Source organism: Odocoileus virginianus, unplaced genomic scaffold (assembly GCF_023699985.2).
Source record: "Odocoileus virginianus isolate 20LAN1187 ecotype Illinois unplaced genomic scaffold, Ovbor_1.2 Unplaced_Contig_6, whole genome shotgun sequence".
Lineage (NCBI taxonomy): Eukaryota > Metazoa > Chordata > Mammalia > Artiodactyla > Cervidae > Odocoileus > Odocoileus virginianus.
In genome coordinates this window covers 2,286,265-2,308,502 of record NW_027224323.1, presented here as the reverse complement: position 1 = coordinate 2,308,502, position 22,238 = coordinate 2,286,265, and the positions used below count along the sequence as shown (strand labels likewise).

At 46.3% G+C, this 22,238-nt stretch overlaps 1 protein-coding gene across 3 annotated transcripts in view; it reads right to left on the bottom strand.

Annotated features, from left to right (window-relative positions):
• The window catches only part of LOC139033865 (uncharacterized), a 90,215-nt gene that overhangs the window by 4,860 nt on the left and 63,117 nt on the right, over positions 1 to 22,238 (bottom strand). For 2 of the 3 annotated variants that reach the window (XM_070463755.1, XM_070463756.1), the window contains one exon: positions 10,714 to 11,152. The gene's annotated coding sequence lies outside the window, so the exon portion shown is untranslated. Of the gene's footprint in view, positions 1 to 1,937; positions 2,387 to 10,713; positions 11,153 to 22,238 lie in introns of those variants that run through there. The other variant, XR_011486354.1, reaches the window with a different exon arrangement.

Sequence of the window (22,238 nt, the reverse complement as noted above, 5' to 3'; positions counted from 1 at the left end):
ACCTTTAGCTCCGCCAGAGAAAGTCATGTGTGTCCACTGGCCGTTTTCCCGAAGCAGAGCCTGCGTTGAGGATCCGATGCAGGGAGGGGAAGGGGCTCTCGTGGAGGAGCGGGGGGTGGGCAGGTCGGACAAAGGAGGTGTAACGATCATGCCAGCCACACCGAGGTGACTGAGGTGTCACATCCTTTCTATGTGGCATGCGCTGATTTCACTATCAAGCATCAAACCTGGGCTTTGATGGGATTGGCGCTTCCCAGGTGGCGCTAGTGGTAAAGAACCCTCCTGCCAATGCAGGAGACTTAAGAGACGCGGGTTCATCCCTGGGTCGGGAAGATCCCCTGGAGGAGGGCATGGCAACCCACTCCAGTATTCTTGCCTGGAGAATCCCGTGAATGGAGGAGCCTGGTGGGGCTACAGTCCATGGGGTCACAAAGACTCGGACACGACTGAGCGACAGGATAACAAAAATGTTAAGTCACAACTCTCAGGCTGTGCTTTTTTCATTCGTTTCAGTTGACACTTCCTAAGAGGAATTTTAGTGAATGAGCATAGAATGCAAAAGAAAAAGAGGTTTGTGCCCGCCGCAAGGTACGCGGGCTGCTCCCCCAGCTTTCTGTGCTAAGCACCCTCCAGCCGTCTTTCGGACGTGGGTCCCGTGGAATCCAGGTAAGGGCTCCCCGTCTCCTTAGGCTCAGCAGTTAACACGCGAGGGCTTGCGTGGCTTTGGGGCCGTCTGGAACCACAGCACAATTTCCCTGCCAGCTTCCAAGTCCCGGAGAGGCTTTCACTGCAGAGGCTGGGAAACCACGCCAGAAACGCTTCCAAAGCAAGCCTGCCTGGACACGCCCATCCCCCATGCCGCCTGCTGCAAGCAGCCCCCAGGAAACACAGATAAATCTGTATCCCTCCTTTCCTTCTGTTTCTCCTCACAAGGACTGACATCACCAAGGTATTTTCTATCAGGCAGCCACGCCTGTGTTGCTAAGTCACGTCCGACTCTCTGTGACCCCATGGACTGCAGCCTGCCAGACTCCTCCATCCGTGGGATTCTCCAGGCAGGAATCCTGGAGCGGGTTGCCATGCCCTCCTCCAGGGGATCTTCCCGAGCCAGAGATCGAATACGTGTCTCCTGCATTGACAGGCAGGTTCTTCACCGCTGAGCCACTGGGAAACTGCTAGCTTCCGCATGTGTTTCTGTGAGACTTCTCTCTGCTAAGATTTCTAGGTGGGGAATTTGTTTCCAGAGGCTTCTGTCATGAAACACCCCAAAGCTGTTAGTTTAAAACAGTAGGAATTGGCACTTCCCGGCGGTCTCGGGGTTAAAAGCTCACCTTTCAATACAGGGGGTGCGACTTTGGGGAACTAAGCTCTGACATGTCACAGAAGATAAAACAGCAGGAACTTATTCTATCTCAATTTTGAAGCAAGGCATAAATAAATATATATTTATTCTCTCTTAGTTTTTGAGATCATATATGTATATAATTATATGTCTTTATATAAATATAACTAAATGTATTAAATATATGAATTTCTAAGTGTCAGTTTCTCAGTCCTGTCTGACGCTTTGCGATCCCATGAAACATACCCCACCAGGCTCTTCTGTCCATGGGATTCTCCAGGCAAGAATACTGGAGTGGGTTGCCATTTCCTCCTCCAGGGGATCTTCCCGACCCAGGGATTGAACACGTGTCTCTTGCATCGGCAGGATTCTTTACCACTGGGCCACTGGGGAAACCCTATTATATTATATAGCTAACACAATCTGTGCCAGGTACATGGGCTCAGAACTCAGGTCTGGCCGTGACCCAGTTCATATAAACCTAGATGGATTTCCACACAGAGCGCCAAATTCTGATCTGTTTTCCCTCCTTTGAATTTGGTTATGGCTCTGTGCCATCAGCAGGTGACTGAAAAAAAGAATGCACAACTTCAAGGTAGAAAAATCTGCTTTATTTAATGACTTTGTTGTTGTGCTTCAGTCGCCAAATCGTATCCAACTCTGTGCAACCCCATGGACTGTAGCCCGCCAGGCCTCCCCGCCCATCAGCGACTCCCGGACCTTGCTCAAACCCATGTCCATCGAGTCGGTGATGCCATCCAACCATCTCATCCTCTGTCGTCCCCTTCTCCTGCCCTCAATCTTTCCCAGCATCAGGGTCTTTTCCAGTGAGTCGACTCTTTGCATCAGGTGGCCAAAGTATTGGAGCTTCAGCTTCAGCATCAGTCCTTCCAGTGAATATTCAGGGTTGATTTCCTTTAGGATGGACTGGTTTGATCTCCTCTGTGACTTAACTGAGGACTATAGCCTAGGAAACAGCCTCTCAGAGAGTTTAGAGGGTCTGTCCCAAAGAGGTAAGGGAGGGGCCAGGATGTATAGGAATTTCTGTAAAAACAAAGAAACATGAGGCCTATGTAACTGAAATCAAAAGATTACTATGCGGGTCACAAAATACAAACATCTCGAGTGAATGAGCTTAGTGCTTTTCTGAGCCTGGGACGCTGCAAGAGCCTGGGCTCACTGAAGGCATTCCTTTGAGGGGAACCTCAGCGACCTGGGGCCACTCTCCTGTTTCTCTCCATCCTGAGTCCCCTGAGAACGCTCCCTTGGGGGCGGCTGCAGGGGCTGAGGGCCCGACGTCTGCAGCTTCTTTGCCGAAGAGGCAGGCAGCCTTTCCCGGGCCACACAGCCGAGTCTCCCGCTTCCCTCTGCCGCACGTCCCCTTCAAAACCAAAGCAACTGAAATCGTTCTGTGGACTGGGGGCGGAGTGGATACGAACCAGCCTGCCGATGCAGGGGTGGGGGGACCTGGGTCCAATCCCCGATCCGGGAAGATCTCACAGACGTCAGAGCAACCAAGCCCGTGTGCCACAACGACCGAGCCTGTGCTCTAGATCCCATAGTAGCTGCCAACAGGAGAAGGCGCCGCAAGGAAAAGCCCGTGCAAGACGGCTAGAGCGGGGCCCGTGCTCAACGCCGGCGAGAGAAAGCCCGCACAAGACAGCTAGAGCGGGGCCCGTGCTCAATGCCAACGAGAGAAAGCCCGCACACAGCGATGAAGACCCAGTGCAGCCCCGCAAACAAAGAAACGCAATACAGAAGTCATTCTGCAAGAACAGGAGCGGAGGGCACGCTAGAGCCCTCTGGCTGGCTGTCAACCACCCAGTCAATGGGCTGGAGCGGCAGCTGGGTGCCATGGCGGGTTCCGTGTGCCTGGACCCTGACAGTCGGTGGGGGTCTGTCTGCCTAAGCTGAGTGTCCATCCTGGCTACCTTGCTCTTTGCTCCTCACGCTGCATTATGAGTGCATTTGAATAGCGTGAAAGCGTGAGTCGCTCAGTCACATCTGACTCTTTGCAACCCCATGGACTGTAGCCCCACCAGGCTCCTCTGTCCCTGGGATTCTCCAGGCAAGAATACTGGAGTGGGTTGCCATGTCCTCCTCCAGGGGATCTTCCCGATCCAGGGATTGAACCTGCATTGCAGGCGAATTCTTTACCATCTGAGCCACCAGCATTTGAACAGGAGTGAATAATTTTGTTGAAGCCTTGGGAGTCTGTACCCACAGGTCACAAAATTCTCTCGTGAGGTGAGTGAGCTTCTTGGCTCATGACACAAAATTAACATCCCAGAAAGGCAGCCTGGCTGGCCACAACCTTCCTGAGTACCAGGCCTCCGGGTGTTGGGACAACACCTTGCTTCGCTGATACCCAAGGACTTACCAAAGCTCAGGTGATGAGGTCTCATGGAGACAAGAAATCAAGAGACTTGTTTGTGCCCAGCCTGTGTCCTGGTTTTTTAAATGTCTCTGGACTTCCTTGGTAGTAGCTCAGCTGGTAAAGAATCTGCCTACAGTGTGGGAGACCTGGGTTCGATCCTTGGGTTGGGACGATCCCTGGGTTGGGACGATCCCCTGGAGAAGGGAACGGCCACCCACTCCAGGATTCTGGCCAGGAGAATTCCACGGACTGGGGTCCAAAATAGTCAGACACGACTGAGCGACTTTCACGTCACTTTTTAAATGTAAAGATGTGTTTGTTGTTGCTTAGTTAATAAGTCGTGTCTGACTGTGACCCCAGGGATTGCAGCCCACCAGGCTCCTCTGTCCATAGGATTTCCCAGGCAAGAATACTGGAGTGGGCGGCTATTTCCTTCTCAGGGGGATCTTCCCGACCCAGAGGTCAAACCCACGTCTCCTGCTTCCTGATGCAGAGTTCGAACGCACGTCTCCTGCTTGGCAGGCAGATTCTTTACGGCTGAACTACAGGGGAAACCCAAAGGTCTGTACGTTGATGGTATAAATGTGGTCCATGGACCAGCATCACTGGTTTCACCCGAGAGCTTGTTTGCAACCGAAAACCTCAGTTCCACCCAGACCTGCTGGATTACAATCTGTATTTTCACAAGGTTCCCAGGGAATCAAGTACCCAGTCAAGTTTGAGAAGCCTCGAAGTCTCTCATATCTTTCACCCAGTTTGTCCAAAAATAATCCCCTGAGGAAAAGTATTTGTGCCCCCAAAATGCACCAGGATGTCATCATATTCTTCAGACTTTGTGAGGAAGGCAGAACCCTGGGTCCATGAGGATAAACAACAGGCAGTGAGGTGTATACCTTGAATCAGCTCGAAAATGCCAGGGAGACGAGGCAGAAAGGCGGGGAAATTCTACCTAACATTTAGCTTGGCAAGGAAACCTTAGTCAGCGAGGCAGACCCGTGTCGAGTGAGGAAGGCACAGCTATGAAGTTTTTGTTTGAGAGCGGCTAGCTCCTATCCCCAGGTAGGACTTCAGTCATTTTATCACAGGTCTCTCTCTCTCTCTCTCTCTCCTGAATTGGGCACAGATCTGTGATTGCTGGTTTTATTGGTAAATGAGGCCAAGCCGCGGTCCCCAGAGGCAATCAGACATAATTCTGGACATTTCTGTGAGGTTTTTTTTTTTCGGTACAAGATGAACATCTCACCCAGTGAACTCTGAGTAAAGAAGACTGCCCTCCCCGATGTGGGTGGGCCTCATCTAATTAGTTGAAGGCATCATTAGCCTAAGGGTTGATCCGCCCTGAGCAAAAAAAGGAATTCTGGCAGCAGATGGGCTCTGGGCTTCTTCAGCTGCAACATTAGCTTTTTCCTGGGGTCTTCAGCCTACTGGTCTACACTGAAGATGTTGGATTTGTCAGGTCCCGTGACTGCGTGAGCTAATTCCTTAAAATAAATCTCTCTTTGGAAGTCAAGCCTGAATACTCATTGGAAGGACTGATGCTAAAGCTGAAGCTCCACTACTTGGGCAACCTGATTCAAAGAGCTGACTGCTTGGAAAAGACCATGGTGCTTTTGAAGATTGAAGGCAGCCGGAGAAGGGGACCACAGAGGATGAGATGGTTGGATGTCATCACCGACTCAATGGACATGTATTTAAAGCAAACTCTGGGCGATACTGAAAGACAGGGAAGTCTGGCGTGCTGCAATCTATGGGGTCGCAAAGAGCTGGACATGACTTAGAAAGTGAAAAACAACAGTAGGTAAAGATATAGACAGATGACTGATGGTAGGTAGATAATAGATCCAGATAGGTAAACAGATGGAGGTATTGATATAGATGGACAGATGATTGACAGATATGCAGATAGATAATAGACACAGACAGAGAGGTTGACAGAGATAGATGGATGGAGAGATGGATGACAGATATAGGTATAGGTACAGATACAGATGATTAATAGGTAGATAATATATAGAGATAAAAGTATACATATTGATATAGACGGACAGACAATTGATAGATAATAGAGATAGATGTAGACAGTTAACAGGTACATGGATGATACAAAGATGATGGACAGGTAGATAATAGACATGGATGGATAGATGGGCAGACAGATAGAGACAGAAATAGACAGATATGATTGATGGATGGATGGATGGATGGATAGATAGATAAGATGAATGGATGGATAGACAAATAGATATGATTGATGGATGGATAGATATACAGACAGATATCACTGATGGATAGATGGATAGACAGATAGATATGAAGGATGGATAGACAGACAGATAGATACGATTGATGGATGATGGATATAGAGATATGATGGATGGATGGATAGAGAGACAGTGTGGTAGAAAAACTTTTGCATATTACATATAAGTATGAAAAATATATGTTTTAGAAAACTTATGAATTTTTGCCTAACTAAAAAATTATGACATTTTGATTCCACTTGTTTGACTTAGTATGAATAGAATGCTAGATTTCTAATTAAAAAATAGATATGCAACAAGCAACAGAGGTTTACTGCATAGCACAGGGGAACTATAGGCAACATCTTATAGTAACTTACGATGGAAAGTAATTTCAAAAATAATGTATATTTTGTATTTGTACAACTGAATCACCTTGCTGGGCACCTGAAACACTCTAAGTCAACTACACCTCAATAAAATGTATGTATTTTACAAAACAAACAGAAAAAAAAAGCACGGCTTGGCTTGCCTGGAAATGGTGCTCCCCAAAGTCCCATGAAGGTCACGGCAGCTGCCACCCTGGTGGAACGCAGAGACGGAATCTAGGTCGTAAACGACCTGTGTTGAGAAGATGCAAGCTCTGTCAGGGAGGCGACTCCACAAGGGACAGAGCGCCGGGCACAAAGAGATGGGGCTGTGGTGTGCCAGCCTGCACGGGTGGGACTGGGCATTCCACGCCCAGGCTGGTTGTACATGGCAGGCACCAAATGGGGATGCGAGCGGGTTTTCCGTCAAGCTTCGAAGACAAGCTCTGATCCCAGAGATGCTAGGACTACTGGAGTCCCCAGCTTCTGGGATCCAATGCCTGGTGCTCTGAGCTGACATCCTAGCAACAGAAATACAGTGCATGGCACAAATGTCATGCGCTTGAATCATCCCGAAACCATCCCCCAACTCCCCAGTCTGCAGAAATGTCCGTCTGCCACGAAACCAGTCCCTGACGCCACAAAAAGGTTGGGGACCTCGGCTTTAAAGCATCATCAGGCCAAAAAACTCCCCAGGGCTCCCCAATTGTGGTCACCGTGGTCAGGACAGTCATGTACGGGTGAAGGAAGAAATTGACAAGCTGTGCCGAGTCCCATCTGGACAAGAGTCCAGCCCTAATGAGAAATGGAGTTTGGTGGCAAGGCGCCCCGTGTTTAAACCCTCTTCTCAATGGTTTGTCACGATCCTTCCATCCGAGTATCTCTTTCATGGCAAAGAAAAGCTCAACACTTTTCTACCGGACAAACTCTAAATGTAGACCCACGTGCATCATCTTGAAGGCGCACGTCTTTGGAGGTGACCTCTTGGCTCGTTGTTCCTGGAGATGATGAACCTCAGGGTTGGAGGGAGAATTTTTTTTTAATTTGTTTTTAATTGGAGGATAACAACTTTACAATGTTGTGTTTCTAGGAGAACTCTTTGAGGACAGGAAGAATACCTCCTCCTTTTGTGTGGCTTTGGGTTTGCAGGTTTATTTTTCGGAAAGTGTGTTTTTGCTCCTTATCTCTGCTAAGTCTGCAAAGCACAGAAGACGCAGAGGTGAGTCTCTGCAGGGTGTGAGCTGAGCGTGCGTGGGCAGGTCATGACGTCGCTCAGCGGAGGTGATGGTCACACGCAGTCACCGTGAGGATCCGCTGAGTTTGTGCGGGGAAACGTCCTACAGCCAGATCCTGACGATCACCACGGTTTGCGTGGAGGACTGTTGTCAGGGATACTGGCGTGGAAGCTACTGGACAAAAACAGTGACTACCGCAACTGGTCCCGGTGCCATTATTACGACAGCTACTAGGTCTATGACCACAGCCATGACATTTACCATGACAGCTACTATGGTTCAACAGTGACCACTGGTATAACGACGGTGCCAACTCGTCCTAGCATAGTCACGACTACAATCGCTAGGTCTCCTCCTGCACCTGCGACATTTACAACGAGCACTGCTCCTGGTACAACCAGTACAGTGCTGCAATGAGTTCAGCAATGAGCACCGCTACAATCACTATTACAAACATTGCTGCCAAAACAGAAGCATTTACGGCTACATCAATTCCTGCTACTGCTATAGCGACTACATAACTCATAGTACTACCACAGCTCCCGTTATTATTGCAAGCACAGGCATTCCAATGACAAGGACAACTACTACGATTATTGCTACTGGAACAACTTATGCTACAGCAAACGGTACAATGTGACCATTCACATCACAGACACGACTGTAGCTGACACTGCTCTCACAACCACTATAGTTTTTGCCACTGGTACACCTATGGCTGAAACAATTAGAACAGCTACAACGGTCATCTACCACGCCATTAGGACCAGTATAGTGACTGCTACAGGGAGTAGGCTTTCCGCTGCATCTGTAGCATCTACCACGCCAGTAGGACCAGTATAATGCCTGCTACAGGGAGTGGGTTTCCCACTGCATCTGTACCATCTACCCCTCCATTAGGACTAGTATAGTGACTGCTACAGGGAGTGGGTTTTCCCCTGCATCTGTACCATCTACCATGCCATTAGGACTAGTATAGTGACTGCTACAGGGAGTGGGTTTTCCCCTGCATCTGTACCATCTACCACGCCATTAGGACTAGTATAGTGACTGCTACAGGGAGCAGGTTTTCCACTGTCTGTACCATCTACCCCTCCATTAGGACTAGTATAGTGACTGCTACAGGGAGTGGGTTTTCCACTGCATCTGTACCATCTACCACGACATGAGGACTGGTATAGTGAGTGCTACAGGGAGTGGGTTTTCCACTGCATCTGTACCATCTACCACGACATGAGGACTGGTATAGTGAGTGCTACAGGGAGTGGGTTTTCCACGGCATCTGTACCATCTACCACGCCATTAGGACTAGTATAGTGACTGCTACAGGGAGTGGGTTTTCCACTGCATCTGTACCATCTAATACTCCATTAGGACGAGTATAGTGACTGCTACAGGGAGTGGGTTTTCCACTGCATCTGTACCATCTACCACGCCAGTAGGACTAGTATAGTGACTGCTACAGGGATTGGGGTTTCCGCTGCATCTGTACCATCTACCCCTCAATTAGGACCAGTATAGTGACTGCTACAGGGAGTGGGTTTTCCACTGCATCTGTACCATCTACCACGCCATTAGGACCAGTATAGTGACTGCTACAGGGAGTGGGGTTTCCACTGCATCTGTCCCATCTACTGTCTGACAACTCCTCCCGACATCACTGCTGCTTCAATTGTGAGCACTGCTCCAGTGAGTAAAGCCATGAGCACAGCTGCAGTTCCGGCCCCACCCATCATGTTTCCTGCCCCCACTGTGATACGGACGGCTCTAACTCCTCCTGCTGTTTCTACAAGTGCTGCTCGCTGCTGGTACAATAGCTATCGCAATTAGGACTGCGACAACTGTTACTGTCCTTATTACAAGAACGGCAACTCTGATGACTAACCACAACCATGACCACTAGAATCACTGCTCCTGTTATAGCTACAGCTACTTCACAGTGCCAAGAGCTGACTCAGTGCCAAAGTCCCTGATGCTGGGAGGGATTGGGGGCAGGAGGAGAAGGGGACGACAGAGGGTGAGATGGCTGCATGGCATCACCGACTCGATGGGCATGAGTTTGAGTGGACTCTGGGAGTTGGTGATGGACAGGGAGGCCTGGCGTGCTGCAGTCCGTGGGGTCGCAAAGAGTCGGACGCGACTGAGCGACTGAACTGAACTGAACTGCAGAGTTGGTAGTGTTACACCAACTATGACAAGTGCTATAATAATTACAACAGCCCAACTGCAATTAATACCCCAACGATTATGTCCACTACACCTATAATATTTATTGCTATAACTGTGACGACTACGACCGCTGCACAATTACAACAACTGTTACTGTGACAAAGCTTCTGCTCCTATCACAACCACCGCCACAGTCATTGCTACGGCTACCGCAATTGTTACAACTGGTACTTCCAAAACCACTACTGCGACGATTACGCTTACGAGGAGCACAATTATAACAGTCACTACAACTCCTAAGATTAAAAACACTCCTATAACTATTCCTAGTTCTACAACTGCATTTGGTATAAGTGATAGGACTGTAATGACCCCTATAACTTTCACATTTAACTACTCTAACAATTTGGGCTTCCTGGTGACTCAGGGCGAAAGGATCTACCTGCCAAGGAAGGAGATGCAGGAAAGAGTTGGTTCACTGCCTGGGTCGGGAAGATCCCGTGGAGGAGGGCAAATGGCAACCCACTCCAATATTCTTGCCTAGAAAATCCACGGACAGAGGAGCCTGGCAGGCTACACTCCAAGGGGTCGCAAAGAGTCGGACACGACTGAATCGACTTAGCATGCACTGCAATAGTGCAAAAGGGACCTTTTATGGATCCAGACTCACCTCCAAAGTTGGCCTGGGCAACTGGGGGTTTATAGCCAATAAGCAGGTGGGGGTCAGTGGATGGAAAAAAATCACTGGTTGGGGGACTTGTGCCTAAACTGACCTCACAGGATTCCTGCCGAGGGCTTGGGCAGGGTGACGAGACACCGTTTGGGGTTGGTGGGGAATGAGGAACCGGACCAGATGTTGAGACAAACGGACACAGAGTCACCCAGACAGGGTCTGGAGGAGCACGCATACGCTTCCACATTTATGAACTTGGTGACCTGCAGGACACTGAGTCAGGCATCCTGCTTCAATTTTCTCACTTACAGTTAACGGCCAGGGATTCCCCGGGTGCTCCAGTGGTGAAGACCCTGCTGGCCAATGCAGGGGACAAATGTTCCATCCCTGGTCCGGGAAGATCCCACACGCCGCTGGGCAGCTAGGCCCGTGTGCGCCAACCACGGAGGCAGAGCAGTAAAGACTCGGCATGGCCGAAAATAAATAAAAAGGATTTCTCAGAATGTTCTTGAGAGAGGAAATCCTGAGTTCTCATCACAAGGACAAAAATATATATATAAAAAGGAATCAAGTCGTCCACAAAGTAGCTCATGGAACGCACACACTCTCTAGTCACACGGACAGTCACACTCACCAGGAACCGGTTCACCCATTCTAGAGGTGGCGTGCGAGTTTAGTCTCTGCCGAATTGGATCACCCTGCTTCCATTTTTGGTGGATTCGTAAAGTCAAGAGACTCTCCAGAGTTTCTGAAATTATGAAAAGGATAAAAACATTTCAGCAGATTCATGGAGAGCTGCATCTCTTTCCCAAACAACTGTAATTTTTTTTTTAAATTTTTGTAGCACAGGCCAGTTAAGGGGATTTTAGCAAATGCTGTAATTATTATTATTTTACTTATTTACTTGGCTGTGCTACGTCTTAGTTGCAGCATGTGGAATCTAATCCCCTGACCGGGGATAAAACCTGGGCCCCCTGTATTGGGAGTGTGCAGTTTTAGCCACTTGACCAACAAGCAACTAAGTCCCCGAATACTTTAATTCTTAAGATGGATTTGAATTCCAAATTTTCATGCGAGAAGACCTGTCACTCTTTCTGTTGTTTGAACTCATCAAGTCACGTGCGATTCTCTGCAATCCCACGGACTGTACCCCTCTGTCCATGGGATTCTCCAGGCAAGAACACTGGAATGGGTTGCCATTTCTTTCTCCAGGGCATCATTCCTGACCCAGGGATCGAACCCCCATCTTCTGCTTAGCAAGAACACTCTTTCCCACTGAGCAGCCTGGCAAGTCCCACCCTACTTTTATTTATTATTATTTTTTAAATTTTTAAATTTTTATTTTTTTTCCACCGTACTTTTAAATGCCACTAACTTACAGAGGAAAGTAGCAAACACATAATGATCAACTTTTTTTGATTTTGTCCCTCTGAGAAAAATATGCAGACTATTTTGTCATCATTAGAAAATCCTATTAAAAATATTTTTATCCCTGTTCCAGAGCTTGAAGGATCTGAAGACAAGGATGACTTGGCTGTGACCTGATTATTGCAAAACTTTAGTAAAGCATAATCTGTTTCTGCTTCCTGTTTTTTGATATTTTTTGAGGTGTGGATTAAGAACCAAACCCTCTTTACTCTTTCTAACTGTTCTGTAGGCAAAAAATATGCATAATGCAAAGAATGTTTGATTGAGGGCATAAATCTATCTGGCTGGATATTCATTAGTTCACTTAGAAACTGGTTTCCTCTCCACACCCCAAGTCCGCAGCACACCCCAAATTGCAATATGTTGTTGTCCAGTTGCTCACTCATGTCCGACTCTTTGCGACCCCATGGACTGCAGCACACCAGGCTTCCCTGTCCATCACCAACTCCCAGAGTTTGCTCAAGCTCATGTCCATCGAGTCGGTGATGCCATCCAACCATCTCATCCTCTGTCGTCCCCTTCTCCTCCCGCCTTCAATCTTTCCCAGCATCAGGGTCTTTTCCAGTGAGTCAGCTCTTTGCATCAGGTGGCCAAAGTATTGGAGTTTCAGCTTCAGCATCAGTCCTTCCAATGAACACCCAGGACTGATCTCCTTTAGGATGGACTGGTTGGATCTCCTTGCCGTCCAGGGGACTCTCAAGAGTCTTCTCCAGCACCACAGTTTGAAAGCATCAGTTCTTTGGTGCTCAGTCTTCTTTATGGTCCAGCTCTCACATCTGTACATGACTACTGGAAAAACATAGCTTTGACTATATGGACCTTTGTCAGCAAAGTGATGTCTCTGCTTTTTAACACACTGTCTAGGTTTGTCATAGCTTTCCTTCCAAGGAGCAAGCATCTTAATTTCATGGCTGCAGTCAACGTCCGCAGTGATATTGAGGACAATATTGTTAATTGTATTAACTGTACTGAAAATTATTTTAACACTACTTTGGGAGTAAAAGATAATTCTATAGTCCCTTCACTGTGGAATTTTTAATAATGATTTTTTTCCCCTCATCAATGCTTGGCAGTCCAATATCATTGTGTCATTTCTTGTAACTGAGATGAAATGAAGTCAAACCCATATTGGTTCTTCTGTTACTCTTATCTTTCCATGAGCACTCGTAGAGTTTTTTTTTTTCTTAATCTTTTGGACAATGCTACCAGAACACGTGCAGAATTGGTTTTCTTTCAAATTTGCACAGAGAAGTCAGTATGTAGTCATTTTTCTATTTCTTGGCTTCCAACATTCATCTTTCATCATTTCTACAGTTGGTGTTTCTTGGCTATATAGCCCATATTCCTTTGTAGGAAATCCTGTTTCCAGTTTGGCTTTGGTGAATGTTCTCAATGTCTCTAAATTGATGTTTTATACCCTTAAGCATTTGAAACTTTCCTCTGCACGCTGGAAACATTTCTTTCCTCCTCACTTTTCTCCTTCACCAAAAATTGATTTCTCACTGTGCAAAGTGCCTGCATTCATACTTTAAACTCCAAGGCTATGCTTATCTATTTCATGCACACTACTGTATAACTGTTTATTTCTCAGGATCAAATACCCCAATTTTCTCTGAATCTCAAAAATTTTTAAATCATATTTTTGTTATGAAAATCTTTTCTTTCCATAGTTGGAATATACTCAGCTTATAGTGTTGTGTTCGTTTTGGATGTATAGCAAAGAGATTCCATTACACATATATTTTTCAGATTCTTTTCCCTTATACATTATTACAAGGCACTCAACATAGGTTCTTGTTCTATACAGAAGGACCTTGTTAGTTGTTCCGTCCTGTCTGATCTTTGTGACCCCATGGACAGTAGCCCCCCAGGCTCCTCTGTCCATGGGACTCTCCAGGCAAGAATCCTGGAGTGGGTTGCCATTCCCTTCTCCAGGGGATCTTCCCCACCCAGGGATCGAAACTGGGTCTCCTGCATTGCAGGCAGACTCTTTACCATCTGAGACACCAGGGAAGCCCATATATATATCTGTGTGTGTTATCTATTTTACATATAGCAGTGTGTATACGTCAATCCCAAACTCCTAATTTACCCCTTCCTTCTTTTTTCCTTCTTTTTCAATTACTCTGGTTTGTGTTTTATTTAGTTTTGGGTCAGGAAGATCCCCGGGAGAACGGAATGGCAACCCACTCCAGTATCCTTGCCTGGAAAATCCCACGGACAGAGGAGCCTGATGGGGCTACTGTCCATGGGGTCACAGAGAGTCAGACATAACTGAGTGACTAATACACTTTTTTTGCTTTCATACTTAGCAATATGCATCGTGAAATATCTTCTGTAATTTTGGCATCGGAGTGACACCCAGACCACTTATTTAAGGGCATGCATGACGTTGACTTCTCCCTCTTTGAAACCCTTATTAGAGATTTTAATTGGAGACTGAATGTGAAGGAGGGAGTCACAGTCTTGATTAAAATGCGCTCTATGAAGTCAGCCTTGGGGGATGGACTGCTGCTCAGGGAGAGGAGAGGACGGAAGGCCTCCTGGTTGGGGGTGGCGGAGGGCGAGATTCTGCTCGCAGAGATGGGGAGGCAGGTGAGGCCGGTCACCCCCTCCCCCACCCGTCTAAGAAGCTGCTCCTTTTAGATGCAGGTCCTGGGAGGTGTGGAGAGACTCCTGGCGGGGACAGTTCCTGCTCCCAGGGAACTTCTCTTGCAATAGGAGGAAGAAGCAGTGAGTGACAATAACAAGTGCCCTCCCTGGCAGCTCCGCACTAAAGAATTCCCCTGCCGGTGCAGGAGACCCGGGTTCGATCCCCGGGTGGGGAAGATCCCCTGGAGGAGGGCTTGGCAACCCACTCCAGTGTTCTTGCCTGGAGAACCCCATGGACAGAGGGGCCTGGCGGGCTACAGTCCACGGGGTCGCAGAGAGTCGGACACGACTCGGCAACTAAACGACAACAACAAAAAGAAAGTAAGGCCTAAAGCATGTGATATGTGCCTTAAGGAATTAAGCAGATGGTGGGAGAGGTCCCTGTGAATGGAAAAGTCTGGGTAGATCTAAGGGGGTGATGCTCATCTTTAAAAATAATTTTTTTTTTATTGGAGGGTAATTGCTTTACAATCTGTCGGTTTCTGCTGTACAGTGAAGTGAATCAGCCATATGTACACATCTGTCCCCTCCCGCTTGAGTCTCCCTCCCTCACCCATCCACTCCTCTAGGTCATCACAGAGCCCCGAGCTGAAGCCCTTGTACTATAGGGCACTTCCCACTAGCTGTCTGTTTCACCCACGGTGGTGTATAGATGGGGAAACAGTGGAAACAGTGGCTGACCTTATTTTGGGGGGCTCCAAAATCACTGCAGATGCTGACGGCAGCCATGAAATTAAAAGACACTTACTCCTTGGAAGGCAAGGTATGACCAACCTAGACAGCATATTAAAAAGCAGAGACGTTACTTTGCCAACAAAGGTCCGTCTGGTCAAGGCTATGGTTTTTCCAGTAGTCATGTATGGATGTGAGAGTTGGACTATAAAGAAAGCTGAGTTCCGAAAAATTGATGCTTTTGATTGTGGTGCTGGAGAAGACTCTTGAGAGTCCCTTGGACAGTAAGGAGATCAAACCAGTCCATCCTAAAGGAAATCAGTCCTGAATATTCACTGGAAGGACTGAAGCTGAAGCTCCAATACTTTGGCCACCTGATGTGAAGAGCTGACTCATTGGAAAAGACCCTGATGCTGGGAAAGATTGAAGGCGGGAGGAGAAGGGGACGACAGAGGGTGAGATGTCTGGATGGCATCACTGGCTTGATGGACATGAATTTGACCAAACTCTGGGAGATGGTGATGGATAGGGAAGCCTGGCATGCTGCAGTCCGTGGGGTCGCAAAGAGTCAGACATAACTTAGCAACTGGCCAGCAACAAAAGGTAGGATGTCCAGGACACTTAAGGCTGCGGTCCACGTGCATGATGGTGGCTGGGTCTCAGCTGGTAGCTGCCATGGTGCTGACAACTGGACAAACTGTAAGCATATGTGATGGACAAAACTGGCAAGGCTCGGAAACGTATTGAATCTGGTGGACAAGGAAGAATCAAGCTTCTGTTTTGTTTTCAGCAGCTAAACGATGTTATTTACAAGGATAGGAAAGGCTGCCTTGTATGGACTGAACTGTGTCCCTCACCTAAAATTCATACATTGAAGCCCTTGACCCTCAGTGCGACGGTGTTAGACACAGGGCGGTGATGAGATGTAGGTGAACTCTTGAGGGTGGGGCCCCCGTCTTCGCCTTGGAGAAGGACACGGCAAACCCACTCCAGGATTCTTGCCTGGAGAATCCCATGGACGGAGAAGCCTGGCGGGCTACAGTTCATGGGGTCTCAGAGTTGGACAGGACTGAGCGACTAGCCAACAACAAAGTTCTCAAGGCTCATCCACATCGTTAGCGTCTGCTGGAATTTCCTTCCTCTTTAAAAGTAAAACTCGCTCAGCTGTGTCTGACTCTTTCCAATCCCACAGACTGTAGACCTGCCAGGCTCCTCTATCCATGGGATTCTCCAGGCAAGAACACTGGAGTGGGTGGCTGGGTCTCCCACATTGCAAGCAGATTCTTCACCATCTGAGCCACCAGGAAAGCCTTTTTAAAGGCTGAGTAATATTCCCTTTATGTGTGGACCACCTTTTACTTATAAATTCATCCCTCCTTGGACTCTTGGTTTGTCTGCACACTTTAGCAGTTGTGAACAGTGCTGCTATGAACAGAGGTGTGTGAATCTTTCTTTAAGATCCTGTTTTCTGTTTTATGGGAAGCTCAATGTTCTCTCTGCTTTGGGGCAGGGTTGATATGGCTCAAAAGGAGAACATGAAGTTCATATCTCCTCACAGGTCCTCATCTCAGGGCACCATCGTTCTGATACCAAAACCAAAGATATCTGCAAAGAAAATTACAGATCGGTATCACTGATGAACATAAACGCAGAAACCCTCAACAAAATACTAGAAAACAGAATCCAATGACATGTTAAAAGGATCACACACCATGATCAAGTGGGATTTATCGCAGGGATGCAAAGATTCTTCTGTATATGCAACATCAGTGTGATACACCATATGAACAAGTTAAAGAATAAAAACCGTGTGATCATCTCAATAGAAGGAGAAAAGGGTTTTGACAAAAGTCTGCACTCATTTATGATAAAATTCTCCAGAGAATGGACATAGAGGGGACCCACCTCAGTGTAATAAAGGCCACATATGACAAACCCACACCCAACCTCATCTTCAATGGGGAAAATCTGAAAGCTTTTCGTCTAAGGTCAGGAACCAGACAAGGATATCCAGTCTCACCACCTTTATTTAACAGAGTTTAGGGAGGTCCTAGCCACAGCAATCAGGGAAGGAAAAATAAATAAATAAAAGGAATCCAGATTGGAAAAGAATAAGGACAGCTGTCACTCTATGCAGATGACATATTACTGTACATAGAAAACCCTAAAGATGACACCAGAAAATGACTAAAGCTAATCAATGAATTTGGCAAAGTTGGAAAGTTTCGAAAAGACACAGAATTCAACCACAGAATCGCTTCCATTCCAATACACCAACAACAAAAAATCACAAAGAGGAATTAAGAAAACATTCACCTTCACCATGACAGCAAAAAATAGAACATCGAGGAATAAACCCAACAGAGGGGGTAAAAGTCTTGTACTCAGAAAACTGTAAGATAACAGGCAAAAGAAATCAAAGATGATGCAGATGGAGAGACATACCGCATTCTTGGGTTGGAAGAATCAATACTGTCAAAATGACTACACCATGCAAAGCAAGCCGATCAAGTTACCAATGGCGTCTTTCACAGAATTAGAACAGATGACCTCACGATTTGTAAGGAAAGGCAGAAGACTCCGAATAGCCAAAGACATCCTGGGAGAGAACAACAGAGTTGGAGCAATCAGGGTCCCAGACCTCAGACTATACTACAAAGCTGCAGTTTATCGAGACAGTACGGTACTGACACACAAATAGAAAGGTAGAATAATTGCACTGGACCGAAAGCCCAGAGATAAACTCACCCACCTAAGGTCGCCTAATGTATGGCGAAGGAGGCAAGAATATACAATGGAGAACAGACAGCCTCTTCAGTAAGTGGTGCTAGAAAAGCTGGACAGCGCCATGTAAAAGAGTGAAATTAATGATCAAACACTCCCTAACACCATACACGGAAATAAATTCAAAATAGATTAAAGACCTAAATGGAAGGCCAGAAGGTATAAAACTTGTAGAGAAAAACAGAGGCAGAACACTCTTTGACATATATCACGGCAAGATCTTTTCTGATCCACCTCCCAGAGTCATGAAAATAAAAACAAACATAAACAAATGGGATGGAATTAAGCTTAAAAGTTTTCGCCCAGCAAAGGAAACTGTAAAGGAGACCAAAAGACAAACCTCAGAGTGGTAGAAATTATTTGTAAATAAAGCAACAGACAAGGGATCAGTCTCTGAAATATAAAAACAGCTCGTGTGCATATATTAAAAAAATAAGTGGCAAACAAAACAAAACAAAACAAAAAAGTCAAAAAATGAGTGGAAGACCTAAACAGACATTTATCCAAAGAAGACATACAGATGGCCAACAAACACATGAAAAGATGCCCAACATCACTCATTATCAGAGAAATGCAAATCAAAACCACAATGAGGTACCATTATACACCAGTCAGGATGGCTGCTATCCAAAAGTCTACAAGCAATAAATGCTGGAGAGGGTGTGGAGAAAAGGGAACCCTCTTACACTGTTGGTGGAAATGCAAACTAGTACAGCCACTATGGAGAACAGTGTGGAGATTCCTTAAAAAGCTGGAAATAGAACTGCCATATGACCCAGCAATCCCACTTCTGGGCATACACACCGAGGAAACCAGATCTGAAAGAGACACGTGCACCCCAATGTTCATCGCAGCACTGTTTATAATAGCCAGGACATGGAAGCAACCTAGATGCCCATCAGCAGACGAATGGATAAAGAAGCTGTGGTACATATACACCATGGAATATTACTCAGCCATTAAAAGAATTCATTTGAATCAGTTCTAATGAGATGGATGAAACTGGAGCCCATTATACAGAGTGAAGTAAGCCAGAAACAAAAACACCAATACAGTATACTAATGCAAATACATGGAATTTAGAAAGATGGTAACAATAACCCTATATACAAAACAGAAAAAGAGACTCAGATGTACAGAACAGACTTTTGGACTCTGTGGGAGAAGGCAAGGGTGGGATGATCTGAGAGAACAACACTGAAACATGTATATTATCAAGTGTGAAACAGATCGCCAGCCCAGGTTGGACTCATGAGACAAGTGTTCGGAGCTGGTACACTGGGAAGACCTAGAGGGATGGGATAGGGAGGGAGGTGGGAGGGGGGACCGGGATGGGGAACACATGTAAATCCATGGCTGATTCATGTCCATGTATGGCAAAAACCACTACAGTATTGTAATTAGCCTCCAATTAAAATAAATAAATTAATGGAAAAAAAAAGAAGTGGTACATATATCCAACGGACTATTACTCAGCCACAAAAGGAACAAAATTTGGTCACTTGCAGAGACGTGTGTGGACCTGGTGAAGACCCAGTGTGTGGACCTGCACAGTGAAGTCCCGTCAGAAAGAGAAAAACAAATATTGTATATTAACACATATATGTGGAATCTAGAAAAACAGTACAGATGAACTTATCGCAAAGCAGAAATAGAGACAGAGATATAGAGAAAAAACACGGACATCAAGTGGGGGAGGGGGGAAGGGGCGGGATAACTTGGGAGGCTGGAATTGACACTTTTACAGTATTGATAATCTGTATAGAATACACAACTAATGAGAACCTACGGTATAGCTCAGGGAACTCTACTCCATGCTGTGGTGATCTAAATGGGAAGGTACTCTTAGGTAGAGACTCCCAAGGACAGAGGAGCGTGCTAGGCTACAGTCCACGGTGTCGCAAGAGTCGGACATGACTTAGTGGCTAACCACCATCATGCATGTGTGTGTGTGTGTGTGTGTGTGTGTGTATTCAAATATATATATATATACACACATTGAATTGGTTCGACCTGCTATAGAGCAGAAACTTACAAAACCATGAAAGCAACCATACTCTAAAAAATTAATTGAGAAAGAAAAAGTATAAAACACTGATGAAAGAAACCAAAGATGACACAAACATATGCAGAGATAAGCCACGTTCTCTGATTGGGAAAAAAAAAAAAGAATATTGTGAAAATGACTACTACCCAAAGCATGCCCATCCAATTACTCACGGCATTTTTTTTTTTCTCACAGAGTCAGAACCGAAAATTTTACAGTTTCTATGAAAACACAAGAAGGCTCTGATTGGCAAAGGCGATCTTAAGAAATGTGGAGCTGGAGGGAACTGGGTTGATTGCAGACTATACTACGAAGCTGCATCTATCAGGAAGGTACGGTACTGGCACAAAAGCAGAAGTGTCGCTTGATGGCACAAGAGGAAAAGCCCAGAGACTAACCCACCCAGCTGTGGTCACCCACTCTCTGACAAAGGAGGCACGAATACACAATGGAGAAGACAGCATCTTCCATAAGCGGGGCTGGGAGGACTGGACAGCTACATGTCAAAGAATGCGGTTCCTGATGCAACACTTGCTAACACCATGCCAAAAAATTAACTCAAAATGAACTGAAGACCTAAATGTAAGAGCAGACACGAAAAACCCTTGCAGGAAAACGCAGACAGAACATTATGTGTTTGTTTACTCATCTCCTAGAGTCATGAGAATAAAACTAAACACAAACAAATGGGACCTAGTTAAACTTACAAGCTTCTGCAGAGAAGAGGAAACCATAAACAAGAAAAAAAGGACAACTCTCAGAATGGGAGAGAATACTTGTAGCTAAAGCAAGGGACAAGAGATTAATTTCCAAAATGATAAAACAGCTCGGGAAAAGTGAAAGTGAAAGTCGCTCAGTCGTGTCCGACTCTTTGTGACCCCGTGGACTGTACAGTCCATGGAATTCTCCAGGCCAGAATCCTGGAGTGGGTAGCCTTCCCCTTCTCCAGGGGATCTTCCCAACCCGGGGATCAAACCCAGGTCTCCCACACTGCAGGCGGATTCTTTACTAGCTGAGCTATGAGAGAAGCCCAAACAGTTCATGGGTACTCATCAAAGAAATCGAATACCAAAAACAAAAAACAAAAAACCCACTCCACAAACAATCCAATCAAAAAAGACATTTCTCCTAAATAGACATTTCTCCGAAGAAGACATACAGATCGCCAAACACATGAAGAAATGCTGGACATTACTCATTATTAGAGAAATGCAAATCAAAACTACAGTGAGAGGGCACCTCACTCTTTAAGAGGGAGGGGATATATGTGTACATGTAGACGAATCATGCAGTTGTACCACAGAAACCAACACAGCCTTGTAAAGCAATTACCCTGCAGTCAAAAAAATGGACTAGAAATGTTAAAGCCAGTTGTTCTGTAACAGTTGGACCATAAAGAAAGCTGAGTGTGGAAGAATTGGTGCTTTTGAACTGTGGTGCTGGAGAAGACCCTTGAGAGTCCCTTGGACTGCAAGGAGATCCAACCAGTCCATCCTAAAGGAGATCAGTCCTGAATATTCACTGGAAGGACTGATTCTGAAGCTGAAGCTCCAATACTTTGGCCACCTGATGGGAAGAGCTGACTCATTGGAAAAGACCCTGATGCTGGGAAAGATTGAAGGCAGGAGGAGAAGGGGACGGCAGAGGATGAGATGGTTGGATGACATCACCGACTCAATGGACATGAGTTTGAGCAAGCTCTGGGAGTTGGTGATGGACAGGGAGGCCTGGCGTGCTGCAGTCCATGGGGTCACAAACAGTCGGACACGACTGAGCGACTAAACTGAACTGAAGTCTTGGAAGGAACCTCAGTGTACATATCAAATAAATGGAAAAGAAATATGTGCCACATACATACAGTGGAATATTACTCAGCCATGAAAAGGAACAAGATCTGGTCATTTGCAGAATGTGGATGGACCTAGACACTGTGATACAGAGTGAAATAAGCTGGAAAGAGAAAAAGAAATATCGCATATTAACACACATATATGGAATCTAGGAAAATGGTCATGGTGGACCTATTTGCAGGGCAGGAATAGAGACACAGATGTAGAGAAGAAACACGGACTCCAAAGGTGGAGTGGATGATGGGATGAACTGAGAGAGCTCTGATATATACACAGCACCATGTGTAAAACAGACAGCGAGCGGGAAGCTGCTCTATAGAACAGGAAGCTCAGCTCAGGGCTCTGTGATGGCCTTGAGGGGTGGATGGGGGTGGGAGGGAGGCTCAAGACGGAGGGGGTAT